Below are 19,718 nucleotides of genomic sequence, written 5' to 3'. Positions count from 1 at the left end.
AACATATTGTTTAACATTTAAGCTACAGTAATTCATTGTGCTCTTTTAAATTACATTAACAATTTTATAAAAGGATATGAATTAAGTATTTAACTCTAAATTGTAAAAATTGTTTTTTATTCGTTTTAAAGATGTTTATTACTTAATAAATTGTATAACTAAATTTAGCTTAAAGCCTTTATTTTCATCAGGTAATAGCATTACATTTAACTTTTGCTAACTCATTTTAGATATAATTTAGTTTGAATCGTTTTGCTATATTTTCCAAAACTACACAGTTTTTCTTAGTCATTGATGTAACCACTTTTTGTTACTTTTTTACTGTACAAATAATACTTGGTTAAACATATTGTTTAAATTTAAAGTTAAACAATTCTATATGTTCATATAAACTACAACTGGCAACGTTTTAAAAGTATATGAAACAAGTATTTAACTCTAAATTTTACAAAACTGTTTTTAATTTGTTTATTATCTCTTAAATATTTCGAACCCGAGTCCTAATATTTTAATAGTTGAAATCCTAAAGATTTAAGCTGCTTGTAATGTAAACACAATACAAATTTATAAACTATAGTTACGTATTATGTTATTACTTTTTAGTAAAAAAGATTAAAAGTATACTTTTGACGTGTTAATAAATAAACACTTTTTTATTTTAAAATAATTTATTTTAAATAAAAAAAAAACAAATGTTTTGTTTAAATAAAAAATCAAGCTACATACACAAGAACATAGTTTTAATTATTTGATATCCATTGAAGAAACATTAACAATTAACTTGTATTTTTATTTAGAAAACAAAAAAACTATCGACTTTAATAAATGCTTTTATTAAATAACTTTATAAGTTCATAAAGCAGAAAAAAAGTCACAAATCGTTATGTACCGGACTCACTACCCAGGTCCGGATCCAGCCGGATATTGCCATTTTTGTCTGATATCCGGATCCGGCCGGATCTTGATGTGAAAAAAAGTCCGGATCCGGTTCCGGCCGGATTCTAATTTGAAAAAAAAAAGTTCGGATCCGGTTCTGGCCGGATCCTAATTTATACTAAATTTCTGGATCCAGTTCCGGCCGGATCCTAATAGAGATTCGGCCGATTCGGATCTAGTCAGTAAAAAAGAGCATACTGAAAAGTATTTTTTTCTAAAACAAACATTTTGTAAATTAAAAAAAGTCATTTTTGTCAGTTAAATTAAACACCTACCGTGATTGGCTCATTTTGAACACGTGACTAGTTTATATTTGTTTACATTTAAACTATGAAGTAAACATTTTAGAAATGTAACTCTTTACCTATGTTGTAAAATTAAAAACTATACTACCAAATTGTTAAGCTGTTTTAAGATTTTTTGAAAAACTCGGGCTAGTTTTTTTAGATTTTGAATGAGTTTAAGCTGATTAAATTTTCAATATTTTGTGATTTTCTATTTAATTTTGTTTGAGAACTTGATTTTAAATGATTTTAGATTGGTAAGGATATAGGGGGGGTCTTTCTTGATTTTTACCAGTTGATCTTATTTAATAGATTTTAATCTTAGCTACCAGATATTTTTTTTGTGATATACTTCATCTTTCTATCAATTTTGCTTATACTAAACTTAAAGTTATTCATAGTTTTTTTTTAGCTTTTATAAAAATGAAGTTTTGAAACTACAAATGTAAGCTCTACTTTTTATGTGAAAGCTACTGATGTACCGGACTCACTATCCGGGTACGGATCCGGCCGGATATTGCCATTTTTGTCTGATATCCGGATCCGGCCGGATCTTGATATGAAAAAAAAGTCCGGATCCGGTTCCAGCCGGATTATGATTTGAAAAAAAAGTCCGGATCAGGTTCTGGCCGGATCCTAGTTTGAAAAAAAAGTTCGGATCCGGATCTGGCCGGACTTGAAGTTGTTGGTCCGGTACATCACTAGTCACAAACAAACTTACAACAATTTTACGCTTAATTTAAGAATTAATTTTAATTGTAACCATAAACAAATTAGAGCATAAAATTTTTGAAGTGTTAATATTTCTAAAACAAATTGCTATCTAAAATAACATCGAGCTGTAAAAAACTGAAATATAATACAAACTACAGTAAAGGCCCAAAAAAGAATTGGAATTACAGTTGTAATAAAAAGTTTTTAAATTCCACTTAGGATTACACCTTCACAATTACAATAAAGAAATATAAATTAGCTTAAGTATGTTTTTCAAAAGTATAAAATGCTTCAATGTTATATACTTAAGTTGTTTTTTTTCTATAAGTATTTGATCTTTATATAAAAATTCTCAAATAAAAATCAACCTCATTATAAATGAAATTTTAATTCTAGCTAAGAGACTCTCCCAAAAAGACTTAATCATACGATAATTTTATTTTATTTATAAAAAACCTAAAATATGTATATCCTATAAATCCTTGTCGAAGTTTATGTAAATAATTAATAACATCTAAATGGAGACTGATAGCCAAATTAACTAAACAAAAGATACTTTAAATAATTACATTGTCTCTGTAAACTAAACCTCTTTACTGAAAATTCTTTAAACTTATTTATAAAGTATTTGACCTAAATTTTAAGATAACCTTAAAAGAGCTGTTTAGAATAAAATCCTGGTTAGGTCTGAGCTGTGAAAATGATATTTTACTGAACTGAACTGATCCATACTACAGCGAAATGAAATTATTACGTACACCCAAATCTTATTTTTATTTTCGTAGGAAAAAAAACAAAATTTGAACTGAAGTATGTTCACAAACAAACATAAAAATCTAAATAAATGATTAATAAGTAAATACGGTTAACCAAAAAGATAAAATTAAACGCCTAAATTATGTACTTAATTTATTTAAGAGTCTATCCAAAATAATTTATCATAGTTTTTTATACTCTGTGTTTACAATATCTCTACTTTTTTCAATAGTTTTTAAACTTAAGAGTGTTAAGCCATTGAATTGTCGCCATAGTTAATCCTGTTAATTGACAACATATACATAGACATGACTTTTTAATTTAGAAAACAAACGTTTGATAAGTATTCAGTGTTGAGATTTTTTCATTTGTTGCAACGCTGATGTAAAGGTTTATGAGAAAAAATTTGAAATTAAAATGCTATACAAATTTTGAAAGGTAGTATACAAACAAACATAAAAATCTAAATAAATGATTAATAAGTAAATACGGTTAACCAAAAAGATAAAATTAAACGCCTAAATTATGTACTTAATTTATTTAAGAGTCTATCCAAAATAATTTATCATAGTTTTTTATACTCTGTGTTTACAATATCTCTACTTTTTTCAATAGTTTTTAAACTTAAGAGTGTTAAGCCATTGAATTGTCGCCATAGTTAATCCTGTTAATTGACAACATATACATAGACATGACTTTTTAATTTAGAAAACAAACGTTTGATAAGTATTCAGTGTTGAGATTTTTTCATTTGTTGCAACGCTGATGTAAAGGTTTATGAGAAAAAATTTGAAATTAAAATGCTATACAAATTTTGAAAGGTAGTATTAACAATGGACAAGAATCAACGTATAATCGGTTTTCCAAGTTTAAAGTCTGGTAAAAATATCATCTCAAGTTTAAAAAAGAACAATTTATCTGGTTACTCTATATTCTTAATTTAAAGCTTAAAATAGTTTAAACTAGTGGTGTGCAAAAAAAGGCCAAAAATGTAAAAATACTTTTTCTATTATTTTTTAATATAAATTTATTAATACTCTTTGTGTATGTAATAACCAATTACTATTAAAAAGCTTATTTTTTCATCAAAAAATGTATAAAAATTATTTTCTATTGATTCCTCTGCAACATGCTTAGCTCAGTAAATCAAATTACAGTCGGTTTTAAGTAAATTTATTACATATCTTTTTGCCAAAATAATTGTAAAAAAAAAAAATAATTTTGTTTTGTATTTCTAATTCACTTAAGGTAAATAACTAGTTTTAACTTTTATCAACACTTTATTAAAAACTGAATATTACTCTTTAGATTTTTATTTATTTATATTTTTGGCTTAGTTTATTAATTTTAAATTAAATTTTTTTTGATACTAAACGGCATCAGCGTGTTTTTTTAGTCTGATCTACCTAAAAAACAGTCTAAGTTGAATCTAGTTTTTCATTTAAAAATTAGTTAAATTAGATATATAACTTATTTTTTTAAAATTTACTTTCTCTTTTACAATGTATTTTCTCACTAAAATTTAAGGGGTATTACTTGGACTACTAAATGTAAACATGTGATCATTAAATAAGCAAGATGATGTTTTCTATTAGACAGAGAAGTGTTTGGAAGTAACTAGAAGTTTTAGTTTAGTTTTTCAGGGTGTCATGAAACTATGTATTAAGTGCAATATTTTTAACTAACTTCTATTAATTTCATTTGCAAATGCTAAAATAACTTTAAACGCAATATACCTTTTGTTTTGACGTGATAATATCACTTAAAAATACATAGGTACTAAACTACACTTATTTATAGAAAACAATTTTATTTCAAAATAGGTTTTGGTAATTAAGATTAGGCTTAAAGTTTGATTTTATTAATTTAAATTTCCTTACATCATTCATTATGAAAAATTTATTTATTATATATTTCTTAATTTTTAAAGCTATAATCTTTCGGTTAACTTAAAACTAACCGTGTCAATTCTACAGTAACTACTCGATCACAAGATTAATATATTAAATATAAACAGTTTTTATATTTTGTTTTAAATTTAAGGGTATTTTACTTTAAAGATACTTGAACAAATTCAATGTTAGATTTAATGAAATTTTTGGAGCAACATTTTAGATTTTAAATATAGTATAAAAATATCTAACAACTTATTTGATAATTTATACAAGCTCTTTTATTACTTGTTTGGAACCTATTACATTTTTTTAAGATTTAATCAAAAGTTAATATGTTCATAAACTATATATTAGTTTAACGTTCAAACGTACAAGTTAATTCGTAAATTATTACATGTTTATAACTGTAACGATATTACTTTATAAACGTTCATTAAATACTGAAAATAAATATAAAAATTAAATACTGTACAAATAACAACAAGTTAAAACTATAAGCATTGTTTGTTTCACAGAACTAGTAACATTTTGACAAATACTATTTTATAAGTTGCATTGCTTTTTGGTTACTAAGAATATATACAACAAAATTTGAATTAGTACTGGAAATGTATTTTCATTATTAATAATTTTTAAACATTAATGTCAAAAGCTAACTTCTTTAAATAAATATATACTTTGAAAAATTTTTATTAGATGACAACAATAATAAAACTTTATACAGAAACAGCTAAAAACTATTTGTTATCTAAATCATGAGTTCTGCAGGGTCTCAACACAGCAGTCCACTGAAATCAACAGACAAATCCAGTAACAAACGTGGTGAAGTTATTAAAAGAAAATCATTAGAAGAAAACTTTAACAATTTAGAAACAGTTATGAGTTCTTCGGAGTCTAAAAACACCTCAGACAAAAACAAAGTTACTAAAAAAGTTTAACTCAACCTAAAAGATGAAAAAGTAGTGATGAACTGCACAGATTCAAATAAAAGAAGTAATTTGAGTTCCTGTTCAAACCTTAGCAGCTTTAAAAGTGACGAACTAAATCTTTTAGAAAAGAAAATATTCAACTTATACACGGTAGAGAGCAAAATAGGCAGCGGATCAGCCGGTTCCGTATATAAATGTTTTGATGACGACACAAAAGACTACGTAGCGATGAAAGTTTTTAAATATGAAAGTGTTGCGGAAGAAGAAATAAAACTCTTGAAAATTATTGGGGAATTACAAAAACCTTGCAGTAGATTAATTCAAATGTTACATGCCTTCGAAGATGAAAATTTCACCTACATAGTATTTCCGTTATACGGGCCAACTCTTTACGATGTAATACATAGTAATGAACTACCCTTCACAATAAAAGAAATTCGCACAATTGCGCGTCAAATAATAGAGACCACAATGTTACTTCACGACAATCAATTGTTACACAGCGATTTAAAACCTGACAACATCTTGCTCAATAGGTTTTACAAGAATGAAACCAAACCAGAGTTTTACAGGAAAGCTGATATTGTGCTGTGCGATTTTGGAACCGTTTACGCTGAATATGACTTTGAACAATTCGAGATAACGACGTTGCCCTACAGAGCACCTGACGTCCTTTTAGGACACAAAATTGGATATCCGTGTGATGTTTGGTCTATAGGCTGCACTATTTTTGAACTTGCAACATCTTACTGCCTTTTTCCTGTAAAATCAGAGAAAGAGCTTATTGTTTTGATCAATGAAACATTAGGACCATTTACTAAAACCCAACTTGAACGAGTAGAAAATGATAACAATAAACACAAAGTGAGCTTAGAAGAAGAAAAGAATAAATTTAATGATTTAAATGGCAAAGTTATGAATTTAAATCAATTACTTGGACAGTTGAAAGAAAAAGTAAAGGATCACTATGATGTTATAATAAAAATGCTGATTATCGACCCTTAAAAAAGAATAAGTCTGAATGAAGTAATTGAACTACCGTTCTTTACCAAAGAATAAGAAATAAACAATGTTGTCATTAAATTGAAGAACTTTGAATAGTTTTTTGTAACTGTTTTCCATTATTAACTCAAATTAACACAAAGATAATAAGTATACCTGTTTAAATAAATATTAAAACAACTAATTTTTTCTTCACAGAATATTGAAAATAAATAATAAATTATAAATAGTAGCACTTATAATTATAATTTCCTTCTGTTTGTTTTTCTTCGTTAATTTCAATAAACACCCAAGTTTGTGCGTTTGAATAAATAACAAACCAAAAATCTTCTTTATTGTGTGTTTTACTATTCTATTACAGTTATTAGTACTAAAAAAATGAAATATAATTAAAAAATAAATAAGAGGATAAGAATATTACAGCTACACCAAGATAAATACAATTTTAAAAAACTTAAAGTTAACTGTAATCACAGTTTTCTTTTAAATCTAAACAAACTTACAGTAATGGTGAAACCTTAAAGGAGAGAAAAACTATTTAATTTTTATCTAATTTGATGACTTTTTTAAATACCCAAAAAATTTTTTTACGTGTTTAGTTGAAATAAGTTTTTTAAACAATGAAATTTTCATAGAATTATGTTATATGGTTTTTAAATAAGTTAAAAAATTATAAAGTTTTTAAGAAAAAAGGTTTTCAGGTTTATATTTTAAAATAAAAACTTTGTCAAAAGCACTTCTTAATTGTTTTTTAATTTAACGCAACAAAAAAAAACAAATTTTATTATGATCAATCACAAATAAATAAATATATTGAAACTTTTTTTTTTATAAACAAACGAAGTATTTTTAATAAAATTAAGTTTGAAACAAATTTAAAATAAGTTCGAAATTTCAACTTAACTTTAATAAATAATAAACAATGATCAATTTTTTTTAATTAGGTAAAAAATTTAGTAAAAAATTTTCTAGGACAATTGAAAGAAAAAAGAAAAGGATCTTTAAGATGTCATAATGAAAATGCTGATTATCGACACAGATACAGAACAAGTCTGAATGATGTACTTAAACTATAATTCTTTACCAAACAATAAAAAAAAACAATGTTGTTACAAAGAGTACAACTTACAATTGTAATTTTTTTTGTCCACTTTAATAAGCTATAAAGTTTTGAATAAGTAATAAAACAATATATTTGTTTTATTCGATATTTTCTTTTACCAAAAGCTCAAAGTTATTCACACTAAAAAATGTATAATAATTAAGTTAATAAGATGATGGATATGTCTTAGCTATGTTAGATTACATAAAATTCAAAATAACTTAACATAAACTGTAAGCACAATTTTTTTAGTAACTAAAACACACATATAGTAATATTTAGATAAAAAAAATAGAGTTTTAACTGATATTAAAACATTTTTAAATATCTAAAAAGACTAAATGAGTTAAGTTACAAAAAAGTCTATAAAAAATTATCTTATTTAATATATATTATATGCTTTATTAAATAAGTAAAAAATATAAAATTATTAAGCAAACGAATTCAGATTTTAAATATAAAAAATTGGTCAAAAGCAATTTTTTAAGTTTTTAAATTTAGCTCAACAATAAAAACTAAAATTTATGATGAATTTATGATAAATAAGTAAATAATCAAATAAATATATTAAAACAGTTTTTTTTTGTAAAGCAACGAAGTTTTTTTTCAATGAAGTTTAAAATAAGCTCTAAAATGTCACCAACTGACTTTTAATGAACAACTACTAGTGATCAGATTTTTTTTTCCTTAAATTATTTTAAAGTTAAACAATGTAATATAAACAATGTTTAAGTTAAAGCTTTTTCTTATTTTAAAACAGGGGTCGGCAAACTAGGGCCCGCGTGCCAATTTCGGCCCTTGAAGCGTAAATGTGCGGGCTGCGAGCACGTGTTTTTTTAATTGAATGCGGCCCGCGAAAAAAAATATTGCGGCCCGCGAGCATGTTAATGTGGTCCACTGAGCAAAAATATATTCTAAGTGTAATTTGTTATGGTAAAAGTGCTTAGTTTGTTTAAATTTGATTACTTTCATTTGAAGTCCCTGTACAAAATGTTGAAACAATTAAAAGGTTTCACTTCTTTGAGTTAAAGACATTCGGGCTGTGTTTTATAATAACTTTCTTCTTACCATAACAAATTAAGATCTGAAAAAAAAATCTTAAAAGTTCTTGGACTCAGTAAGTTATTAATATAAAACCTATTAAGTAGATGAACAAAATACAAATGTTTTCCCTTGTTTACAAAAGTAATGCCACAGTCGTTAACTAAAATGTCATTTCTTTACAGTTTATATATTTTGTTTAATATGTAACATATCCCTAAGATATTTTATCACTATATTTAAGTGAACATAAAAACATTGAAAATAACAAATAAAAAGAAATAAGGTTTATTTTATTTAGGTTTTAACACATTTTGAATTTTTTATAAGTTTTCTGTGTACTTTAAGTTAGTTCCTATGTACACCAATGTACAGAGATGTTCATTTTTAAACCACTTTGAAAACATTATTTAAGTTAGATTAAGTTCAATTCAAGCCTAATTTTTGATTATATTTGTTTTTACATACAATATCTAAAAGTGTACAGACACATTTAAAACAATAAATATGACATAATTACATTAGTTTTTGTTTAGTATAAATTTTTATTTTACAAACAAAACTTTTTGGCAACTTAAGTTAATTTCTTTGCATTGTACACTTATATACATAGATGCTCTTTTTTGGAAATCCCTATTTAATACAAACAAGATTTAGGAATAGTAAATTTATAGAGTCTGTTTGTTAATCAATCAAAATAGTTTATACTTAAGCAAATAAACAACTTAACATTGCAACACACTCAGACTAAGTCAGGCTAGTTTATAAACTTTTGGAATATCAGGCCAGTTTAGGAATTTTTCAGTTTTAGACTTAAACGTAATTTATTCTAAAATGTAAGGATAGTTTTTTGATCCTTCAGGCAGGATTTTTTTCTTTGAAGAGTGGCAAAGTAAACTTATGATGTTTGTTTTGTTCATTTCACAGTTTTGGTTTTAATTCTTGCAGCTGCTATAATTACAAATATTACATTTATTATTGTTTACATATAAATGTAAACAATCATTGTGCTAAAAAACCTTGAATTTTGAAAAAAAAAAATTTGACAATCTACGCTAAAAAAATCTTGAACTTGAGAATTTTCAAAAACAACCTTGAGTTTTAAACAATTTTTACATGTAAAGTAATGAAACTTCGACTTTACACAAAACATCTATCATATTAGTATGTTTTATGTTCTCAAAAAATATATTTATTCAAAAACACATTTAAAATCGCCTAACAGTAACTCTTTAATGTTGCTATACTATTTTAGAAAGTTTTTTTAGACTAGAAACTTTTTGAAACTTAATTTTATATTAAAAATAGACTAAAAAACTTGCACTTTTAAAAACATGGAAGAAATTCAGAAAACCTGGAAAAGATTTCTTAAAAACCTTTGGCAAACAAGTTTGCTTGAAATAGTTATCTTAGCTTACTACTAAAAAACTTTATTTTCTGCTAAAGTGAAAACATCTTTAACTATTTTTCTATTTATAAATTCTGAACTTAATTCAAGACAGTAATTTTAAAGGTAAGTCTTAAAATATAACCAGATAGAAAATGATAAACCCTTGACTAAACCAATGTTACTGTAACCAAACAAATTAAATTTCGAACAAAAAAAAAATTGGTTATTTCATGACAAACACTATTAACTCCTTAAACAAAAGTAAATAGACGAGTAGAAATGATCACAAATGACCTTGAGAATCACTATTTAAAGGATAATTTTTAAGTTTATCCTGAAACTTTCCAAAATGACTTATACTTTTAAACATGATGGTAGCTTAACTAATAACTTAATTCTTTGGTAAGATTGCGATTTATGACCTATTTTGCTGTTGAATCTAAGTAGAAAAAAAATTGTTTCTGAAGGCCTCATTATTGACATTTTTTACACTTTCATAGTAATTTTTAAAGTTATCTGGTAACAAGTTATTGTTAAACTTAAACAAAAACAAAAGCTCGTATAAATACAGACTTTCAACATCTAATATTTTTTTTCTGAGTTTTTAATTCTCTTACACTATCATCATATTTTTATAATGTATGCACCTAAGTGCTCTGTTTATGAGAACATTTATATCATTTGTACATTTTTTATTTGTTCTTCCCCAGCACAGCAACCCATATCTAACATTGCTCATAAACAAAGAGTTAAAGATTGAATTTTCCATTTAAGACGCGTCTGGTTTTATATTCTACACTTAATGTTTTTTATAATTTTATTTTTATAGCTTCTATGTGTTTTGTCCTTTTTAAATTAGTGTCTAAAATTATTCCCAAATATTTATAGCTATCTGTGTTAGTTATAGCTGTTTTATCTATAATAACATTAAGTTCTATATTTTTTCAAAAACTATCTTTTGATTGATGTAGAACCATGCTTCTGGTTTTATTAAGGTTTACTTTAAGTTTGTTTCCCATAAGCCAATCTGATACCTTTTTTAGTTCTGTGTTAAAACTTTTACTGCTAATAAGGTATGTGTCTTTTGTGAATGTCTCGTATAACATTGTATCATCTGCAAAGTTGAGGATTAAAAACTAGTATTATTTTGTAAGTCTTATATGTGTATTAGGAATAACAACGGTCCCGATACTAAGCCTTGTGGTACTCCAAATTCACTTTTTTTCATAGGTTGACTAATATCCTCTAAAGATAATGAACTGTTTCCTTCCATCTAGATGTGAACTGAATAGTAGATGTATATCACAACAACTTTCCAATTTCCTTAGTGAGATATTTCTATCTACACTTCCAAATGCTTTACTTAAATCCAAAAAGACTGCACAGACTGCGTTTCTTTTATCAAAGTTTGACATAACCCCTTCAAAAAATTCAGACGAAGCAAAAGTGTTGGAATTATTCTGTCGAAAGCCATTTAGAACTTTATCTTTAGAAAAAAACTGTACAGACGATTATAGACTACATTGTCTATATTTATAATTAGATTGAAGTGAAATAGGTCTAAAATTTCATGGTAATGTTTTAAGTCTTGATTTAAAAATTGCCATCACTTCTGCAAGTTTTAGGCTACTTGGTAAAACACCTTCATAAAATGATTGGTTAATTGAATTGCTTAGTATAAGGGAAGTAAGATTTTTAACTTTCTTAGATATCTTTACAAATATACTATGCTAACCATTGGTTTTGTTTGGATCTAAACTCTTGATAATATTCAACACTTCAGTCTCTGTAACATCGAACAAAAAAAACTATTACTAACATTTTGGAGACTATCAGTAAAACCTAGTGGGCTTTTTGTGTTGATGTTTACTTTGCAAATCTAGAAAAATCAATGTTAAAATTGTTTACTATGTATAATGGTTTTATATAAGATTTGTGATTCACATTTAGTGTATGTGAAAAATGGCTGTCGTTTTCTATAAACTATAAATAAGATTTATGTCTATTAAATTTAAAGTTATAATAAGTTTTTTAAAACTAAATTACCGAAAAGTAAGTTGTTTTTTGCAGAAGAAAAACTTACATCTTTCGAATTTTAGTTTTAATAATGCTTATTTCATAGTATAACTTGAAAAACTATTGAAAAATGTTAAACTAAAAAACGAGAAGTTTATGTTGTGCATCTTAAATCTAATTTGTGCATGTTCGAACAATTTCACTCTGTTTTGAAAACTCCTGTGTTTTCGATGGTTGTGCAAAGTTAAGGCAAAATTATTCCTTTGTTTTATCTTTATAAATGTATTTTTGTAATCCATAGAAAACTTATTTTATTCTAGATATCATTTTATTTTAAGTGTTTAAGTAAAATTAAAGGAATTCTAGTATTATTTGGCATTGTATAAATAGATTAACAACGTTTGTGGCTCCAATTTTCTATTTGTAAACTACTAAAAAAAAACATTTAGTAAAAAAAACATGTTATATTTATAAATTTGGTTTAATAAGGAAGAAGCTTTAATCATAAAAATTTGAAATTTGAAACTGGAGAGAGTATAAAATTATCTTTTATTTTAAAGAGAACTGAGAGTAACAGCTCAAAATTAAACGCAACATAAAATTTATAGTAATCAAACACAGTTAAAAAATTCTAGATCAAGTTAAAAATCAAGATTAACAGAATGCATTTAATATGTTTTTGGTATTACCATTATTAGTTTAATTAACTTAAGGGTAAGTATTTGGATTCAAAGAGTGGAAACTTTGACAAAATTTTGCAAAAAGGACTACTAAGTATTATTAAGTGATTTTATAAATTTATTTTATGGAACTTGATAGGGACTTTTATATAAAATTTAAGTTTAAAAAAGTAAAATTTTAAAAGTTGTAGTTAAGGGAGCTAGAGTAAGAGCTTAGGATGTAATAGTATGTAAAAATATGTAAAATTTCAGAAATTATGTATTTTTAAATTTATTGATAAATTGTTGTATTAGTTTCTATATTAACTTTACATGTGCAGTGCAATTAAGTATGTTAGGATGAGTTTAGTTAACATTAATTCTATTTTAAACTACTTTATAACAATGCAAGTCTGTAATACCAAACTTAAAGATGTCACTTGAGCTGTAGCTGTTCTATATGGTAGTATAAATAACTAAGAATATTTACATTTTATATGAATTTGCATAAGAAAAACTGAATTAAAAATATTCTTATGCATTAGAAACCATTTAAATTTAAAATTGATAATTATTGAAACTATTTTCACTCTTATTATGCTACTATACTGTTTAATTATAGTTAAATATTAACAACTTGTTTCTTTTTGTTTGTTTCATATAGTTAGTGAATTTAATGGAAAACAATATTTTTTTAGTTAACTGAATATTTTAATACAAACTTTCTGAACACGCTTAAAACTTATAAATAAAAAAATTATAAATATGTTTTTTAAATTGATTAAACTAGGTTTTCAATATAACTTTTTAACAAACATTTGTACATTTATAATTTTGATAACTCTGAGCTAATCGATACAACCCTTATACTACTGGGCTATACATTTAACAGTCATATAAATAATTTGTAAGAATTATGTATAAGTTTAACAATTTTTTGTTATAGTAATACTTAAATTTTTACAAATAAATTACTTGAAAATTTTTAATTCATTTAATATAAAATATTTAAGTGTAAGGAAAGTTAATATTTTATTTAAAAAAAAAAGTTCAAAAGGACAACATTTATGGATATAAGTTATAAAAAATTATTTATTTTTTTTTTTTTTGTAAAAGTTTATAACATTTTTAATCAATTTATACTGCTGTCTCAAAAGTAAAAGGCTATCTTTCAAAAGAGTAACTGTTTTACTTAATTATCACTTTAAGAGTTGAATATATAAACATAAATTTGATACACAGTTTATAACTTCATAACTTTTGCAGTGCGTAGCTAACAAATGCTTACCTAAAAGCCAGGATGCTGTACTCAATTAATGAACAAAATAAATCTGCTACCTCAATAAAAAAGTCTACATGAGACCCTGTTGTACATTCAATTGCGTGCTTAAGATGCACAATTGTAGCTTTATAAATATAAGTGGCCGCACAGTTACTCGGGCGTGATATTTGAGTTAAAACAAATATTCATTCAGTATTCGAAATATTTTAATTAAAACACTGAGTTATTTTTGCAGATCTATGAAAAATTTTATTTTAAACATAAAGTCTCTTACTTAACAGGTTATTCAGTAAAACAAAATATTAAATGATAACCTAGTTTAATAAAATTATTACTTTTATAATGTTACAATATTCGAACTTTTTGATGCTATAGAATAGTAAATAAAAAGCAGTTTGAAATTATGCCCGTTTTCGGCAAAATTCTACCACAAAACTGAAGAAAAATACAATTTGTTATGTATAAAAACGTAAAAGCAAATTCGATTCTACCTTTTCGGCTTTTTGTTGTCTACCATTTTTCTACAAAAAATTTTATTAAACTTAATATAAAAGATTAAAATAAAACAAAAATTATTTTTTTAATTACTTACTTACTTATTGGTTAGAAAATATTTATAGTTTGGAAAGAGAAATGTTTTAAAGTTATTAAATATTTCTTAGTGCACATGTTTAATTCAAAAAAGGGATTTATAAATAATAGGATTTCTAAGTTCAAGTTCCGTGATCAACAGGTAGTCTGCTATTTTATTAGATGGTGATAAAAATACACATTTATTACATAAATATTACTGTTTAAAAAGCCTTCTGGACTTAAACTTAGAGGTACAATAGACCACTGAGAAAAATGTGGTTATAGGAGATACTTGTTTTGGTAGAAATATACCTCTAAATGCTAAACTATAAAAAATTATGATCCAGATCTCGTAAAATAACACTTTAAAAATATCAGCAAAAGGTGTATCACCTATTAATACATTAAATTAGATCATAAATAAACAAAGATTACTAACTTACAATTGTAAATTTAAACAAAAATTTTTGTATTATGAAAATGATAAATTTATTCATCATTTAACAAACAGTTAAAAACTAACATTACATTAACAAACTCTAGAAATTAATGTAACCTATTAATTTTGTTTTTTTTGTAAACAATAAAGAGGAAAACTATTTATATCTGTATTAAAAACTTTATTGTTTTTTGCATAGTCGTGCAGTACTAAAAATAAGACTCTCTTAGAAGTATTATTTTATTACTAAACAAAAGTAGAAAGAAATTTTAACTTTATATAGAAAATTATTTTTTAAAAACAGATCTCCAATATCTTTATTGCTATTTAGAGGTTGCTTTTTAAATATGTTTTTAAAACATACTCAAGCTGCACACCAATGGAAATAAGTCAGATCTTCTAAGAAAGGATTCGTTTGCAAAGTGGGCAGCAGTTAGACTTTTTCAGCCAGTTTTTCAGACACTTCTTATGATAAAGGTGTCCGCACTCTAGTTTAAAAAGCTCTTCATTCGCTATAAAATCTCCCAAACAAACACTGCACTTATCTTCTTTTTCCTTTTTGCTAAACCTAACCGTTGGTATTTTTTTCACTTGTTCCCAATCTATTTTATTCTGTACAAAAGCAGTGAGACGATCTCCAATGTTGTTTGTCTCGAGAGCGTAGCTGAAATCTTCATTAAGTCCTAAATTTTTGCATACTACTTTTGGTTTGCATACTCCGTTTATAGGTCGGTAATATATATCATTGCGATCGTCTAACGTTATATGTTCGACCAAATCATTTTCGATGGCGAGTTTGTTAATTTTATTATTTAATCTACTCATGATTTTTCGACCAACAAACTCTTTTGGGTTATCGTAATTGAAACTTATAATGACATCTTTTAAATTTGGTCGAGAATTAAGATGAATATAAATAGATTCCAACTCTATCAAGTTCTTCCAACGCTCACAAAACGAATAAAGTTCAGACATTATATCATCGTACTTACGTTGATATGAAAGATTAGTTGCGTCTACACCAATTTCATTAAGTATATTTAGCACAAACACACAATAATCCCTCACGATATTACAGAATAAGGAGCTGTATTTGACCTTCAGCTCCTTTGCTTTGTCTTCTTTTATCTTCTCGCAGCTTCTTCTCAGTCTTTTTCTTACATCGATTGAAGAGCTACTTTCTTTTTTACGTTTATTCATGATTGTACTTTTAAATTTACTATCTATTTAATCTGAAAAATAAAGAACTGTTTTAAATGTCAGTTTTTGAAAGTAAAAACTTATAAAGAGTTAACATAGTCAAGAGTAATAAAATAAAGTACGTTTGAAAACTTAAGTGCAAAAAATGTATGAAAAAGGTCTAAATGACAAAGAAACGACTTATCAACAAATTTTCAAAGGTGTTAATGAAAAAGTAACAAAAAATGGCCGGTGAAGTTCTACATAAGACTATTTAGTTGAAAAAAAGTACTTATACTTAACAAAACTTTGTTTATAACACATACATACTGATTACTTGAAAACTAACTTGTAATGGTTATAGTATATTTCACACCATGACTAAAAACCATAATATTTACTTAATTGATACTGGTACTTCGGGCTGCTCTTATATTATATAAGTAATGAAATGAATGAACATATTTTATATTGAAATACAGTTGCGGACATTAAGAAATACATAAAAAACACCGTACTTTAGAAAGTACTCAAATGTGGTCAAAACTTTTACACAAGAATTAAACCTAAATGGATTATATTTTAAGAACGTACAAAACGATTTCAAATTCAATTACTTTTTATTTAAAGCAATAAACTGCATATAACAAATAAAGTTGTTTAAAAACGAAATTTAAAATAAACAACTATCAAAAGAAATTTTACAAATAGTACAAATAAAATAAGTGAAACAAATTGTCTACATGTTGGCAGCAGCAAGGTAGTCTAGAATGGTTGTCACTACCCGGACTCAGTATACAAAAAACTGAACATAGCCTAAGAAACATTCCATCAGGGCCTCAACCTATAAATTATTATCTACTGTCTGAACAAAGGAGTTCTGATTTTCTTTAACACTGGAAAAAATAAAAACGGTTTAAAATTTACTCCATCAGGCTCATTTTCTCTTAACGAATTGTTTTTACATAGTTCAGTGTTCAACTAAATGGAATAGCAGTTTAACTGGCATTCCACTACACTTTCTGTTCTTGATAATCTTACTCTACCCCTTCTCACCCTTTTTGCTTGAAAAAAATCTCAAGTTACTCTTGTTCTGTTTTGACTTAGTAAACTAGGGAGTAAAAATATTTTTCTTTTGTTAAACAGTAAATTTTTTCTAATTATGTAAGTAGCAACGAAACATATGAAACATCTAAAATGATATCAAAAAATTAACTTATCTTAAAACTGAATAAAGAAGAAATATTAAAGTATTAAAATAAAAAAAAAAATTTTCAAATAAATAGTTTAAAAATCCAAAGGTTAAGAAAAATATTAGTACTCTAAACTCTCTAAAATACAATTTAAAAATATCTAATTAGCAAAGATTTTAATTATTTAGGCAAAAAAAAAACACCAAAATTATAATGGATACAATTTTTAAACTCAAAATATCTTTCACACCCTCTCTTTTTTCATAAACAAGATAAAAAACACATAAAAAAATTTAATGGGTCTCAAAAATAAATGGTCTTATTATTGTATTCAAAATTATTAGTAAGGTAAATAAAAAAAGTACTTAATAATTAAAAAATAGTGTATTAAATCTAGAACACTTTCTTTTTGTAATCAAAAATATTTTACTGTATTTACCAGAACTAAACAGTTCACTTTAACTTTAAAAAATACATAAAACATGTTTTACAAGTTCTATAAAGATTTTACATTTGAAAAGCAGATTAAAAAATGATATAAACCACTCAAAAGTCAATACCTATGCAAACCCCTATGATACATATTCTTAAAAATTTTCAGCATGTTACTGGTCTTCTCTGTCTTTGTTATTAAAAATATTTCTATTTTATACTATTATATTAAGATTTAAGAGCCTTACATGAATTTAATATGACTAACTGTGACTTAAAATTGGTAATCTTTTTTTATGACGTATTTTTGTAAATACTTTATTATATCTACTGTGACTTTATGGACTAAACTTATGGACTTTGTGAAATAAGTTTTGTCACTTTTATTGTGACTAAGTGAACTAAACTATCACGAATTTTCTGTGACTTTTTTGCAAATATTTTGAAAATATTTTCTGACTTATAATTTGCCAATACTATGCGATTTGTTCTTATTGTTTGCCAATAGTAAGTTATAATTGAGTCAATTGGGATGATACCATGTGTCACTTACTTTAATTTTGTCATCTAATTTCTGTGACTTGTTAGGACTTAAACTGTGTCAATAACCTTTGTAGTTTACTTAAATTTAAACATTGCTACCAATTTTCTTTACTTATTAGGACTTTAATTTTGCAAATACTCTGTGTGGCTTACTTTGACTTCAAAACTTTCACTTAGTTTCTGTGATATACTAAAACTAAAATTCTGTTAATACCCTTGCTTTGTAGATTATTGTTTTTTTTATCAACATTTGATTTTTTATAGCATATGTTCATATATAGCAAATAAATGATCGCCCTTAAAATATATAAGGCATGAAAATTATTTCTGTAAGTTCATAAGGTTGAGCTAGTTATAAATTTCATACATACTAATTCCATGACAATCATTCTAGAAAAAGTGGAGATTTGAGTCATTTCTTAACTCAAAAATTTCAAAACAGAATTAGTCAATTGTTCTTTGTTTTTGAAATATATTTAAAAAAAAGTAGATTTATCATAGAGCTGAAATAGAATATGTTTACATTTTTGAATTGAGTTTATTGGATTGGTGCTAGAGCCCATAGAAAAAGTGGAACATTTTAATCTTTTTATACCTCGAAGCATATCTGAAAATCTTCATAAATATTTTAAATTTTTTTTTAATTCTTTAGTGAATTATTATTTATTGATCAATGTCTTTAATTTTTGTTTTAACTTAATATTTTCGAGATATAAGCCCTTTTTTGGTCTTCAATTATGGTCTTTTTGCTTAGTCAAACAAATAAAAAAACGAAATGTAAATTAAATAAATAAAAAGAGTTTTTCAATATCTAAACAACAGTTTACTTATTTTTTTAAATATGCTGCTAGAACTAAGATCAGAACAATTCTATAAATAATTTTAAGTTTTTGCTTCATATAAAAGATTAAACAAAGCATTTGTTTATTTTAAATGTTTAATAAAAATATCTTTATTAGTTAGTTTTTTTTTTTTGATAAAGCAGGAAGACCATAATTAAAGACAAAAACTAAAAAAATATATATAATTTAAAAAACAGAAACCTCTAAACTTAATATACTGGAGAAAAAAAGGAAAACAACTATTTTTTGAGATATGCTCAGATGACTAAAAAAGCCAAAATGTTTTAACCTGTTGTAGGAGACTTAAAAGTTTGTACCTTTATTTTTTTGGGACTACTAGTCATCATAATATACTCACTTATAAATTACTGTCTTATAAATACGAGATGGTAATTTTAACAAATTAGACTACACTGATTGTACAATGAATCTATTATTAAATAACCGCAAAACTTTAAAATAAAAACTGTATTTAAAAATATAAGTTACCTCTATATATCAAATTTAAATA

The 19,718-nt window shown here is 25.2% G+C and overlaps 1 pseudogene; it reads left to right on the top strand.

Moving 5' to 3' along the window:
- The first annotated feature begins 5,550 nt into the window (after nt 1–5,550).
- LOC145836253 (uncharacterized) lies at nt 5,551–6,573 on the top strand (annotated as a pseudogene).
- Nucleotides 6,574–19,718: the final 13,145 nt, after the last annotated feature.

Source organism: Thalia democratica, chromosome 5 (assembly GCF_965202585.1).
Source record: "Thalia democratica chromosome 5, ktThaDemo2.hap1.1, whole genome shotgun sequence".
Taxonomy (NCBI): domain Eukaryota; kingdom Metazoa; phylum Chordata; class Thaliacea; order Salpida; family Salpidae; genus Thalia; species Thalia democratica.
The sequence above is the reverse complement of the archived record's forward strand: the minus strand, read 5'-3'. Positions and strand labels throughout refer to the sequence as shown.